Source organism: Mastomys coucha, unplaced genomic scaffold (assembly GCF_008632895.1).
Source record: "Mastomys coucha isolate ucsf_1 unplaced genomic scaffold, UCSF_Mcou_1 pScaffold15, whole genome shotgun sequence".
Classification (NCBI taxonomy): Eukaryota; Metazoa; Chordata; class Mammalia; order Rodentia; family Muridae; genus Mastomys; species Mastomys coucha.
This window is the reverse complement of record NW_022196897.1, coordinates 75,323,137-75,325,124: the sequence shown is the minus strand read 5'-3', so window position 1 is coordinate 75,325,124 and position 1,988 is coordinate 75,323,137.

Below are 1,988 nucleotides of genomic sequence, written 5' to 3'. Positions count from 1 at the left end.
AAGTCCTCTTCTTCAAACTTGATACAAGAGTTACAAACATCAAGCAAAGCATTCAGTCTCACTCTTTGGTGTTCTCTTACAAACACCCTCCCATTTCTTTTGTGTATATAAATACTTTTAAAATATATAACCTGTTCTGAAAACCATAGTTTAATTAAAAACATGAAATAAACAATACTACTAATAGAGAGGCTGAGATAGGAGAAGCAAGATTTCAAGACCCTTATGTTGACATAAGTCAGACACTGTCACAAACAAGCTGAAAGTGTATATAGGTTGCACAATATTGGACCTATTTTTCCAATTACCAAATGAGAGAGACCATTGGATGATAATCAACAAATTTCTAATTCCTCATATTTTTGGATTTCAATCAATTAGGATATGTTGGTAATATTAATTTTCATATTAAGATATTAAGAAAAATAATTGTCACTTTCTGTTGTTTTTGTTGGAAAAGGAGGAATTAGGTTTGTGTGGATTTGGTGAAAAGTTACTTTCTTGCTTCTTCTAGGGTGTAGTTTTGCACCTTATCTTGATGTTTTTCAACTATAATCCTTTGTAGGGCTGGATATGGAAAGATATTGTGTAAATTTTGTTTTGTCATGGAATATCTTGTTTTCTCCATCTATGGTAATTGAGAGTTTTGCTGGGTTGGCATTTGTGTTCTTGTAGGGTCTGTATGACATCTGGCCAGGATCTTCTAGCTTTCATAGTCTCTGGTGAGAAGTCTCGTATAATTCTAGTGGGCATGCTTTATATGTTACTTGACCTTTTTCCCTTACTGCTTTTAAAATTCTTTCTTTGTTTAGTGCATCTGGTGTTTTTATTATTATGTAAAGGGAGGAATTTCTTTTCTGGTCCAGTTTATTTGGAGATCTGTATGCTTCTTGTATGTTCATAGGCATCTCTTTCTTTAGGTTAGGGAAGTTTTCTTCTATAAATTTTGTTGAAGATATTTACTGGCCCATTACATTGGGAATCTTCCCTCTCTTCTATACTTATTATCCTTAGGTTTGGTCTTCTCATTGCGTCCTAGATTTCCTGGATTTTTTGGGTTAGGAGCTTTTTGATTTTTGCATTTTCTTTGACTGTTGTGTCAATGTTTTCTATAGTGTCCTCTGCCCCTGAGATTCTCTCTTCTATCTCTTGTATTCTGTGGGTGATGTTTGCATCTATGACTCCTGATTTCTTTCCTAGGTTTTGTATCTCCAGGGTTGTCTCTCTTTCTGATTTCTTTATTGTTTCTATTTCCATTTTTAGATTCTGGATGGTTTTGTTCATTTCCTTCACCTGTTTGATTGTGTTTTCCTGTAGTTCTTTAAGGGATTTTTGTCTTTCCTCTTGAAGGGCTCCTATCTGTTTTCCTGTGTTCTCCTGTATTTCGTTGAGGGTGCTATTTATGCCTTTCTTAAAGTCCTGTATCATCACCATGAGAAGTGATTTTATATTTGAATCTTGCTTTTCCAGTGTAATGGTGTGTCCAGGACTTGCTGTGGTGGGAGAATTGGGTTCTGATGATGCCAAGTAACCTTGGTTTGTATTGTTTTATTGTTCTTGCCCCCTGCCATCTGGTTATCTCTAGTGCTGCCTGCCCTTGCTAAGTCTGCTTAGAGCCTGTCCTTCATTCCTGGGATCCTGGTTGTGACAGAACTCCTCAGAGTCAAGCTGTCTCTGTGATCCTGTGATTCTGGGATTCTGTGACCCTGGGCTTGTTAGAGTACCTGGGAGTGGAGCTTCCTCTGGGTCTCATGGGACTGGCTGCAGAGCTTGTGCCCAAGGTCTGTTCAGGACCCCAGCCCAGAAAGACTGGAAGGAACCCAAGCCACTAGGCTGGTGGAGTTCCTATGTACCTGGTCCCACTGGTTCCAGTTACTCCCTGTGTTGGGACAGATGTTGGGTCCTCCTCACCTCTGATTCTGGGCTTGCCAGAGCACCTGGGAGTGAAGCTTCCTCTAGGTGTTGTGGGACTGGCCAATAAATACTCT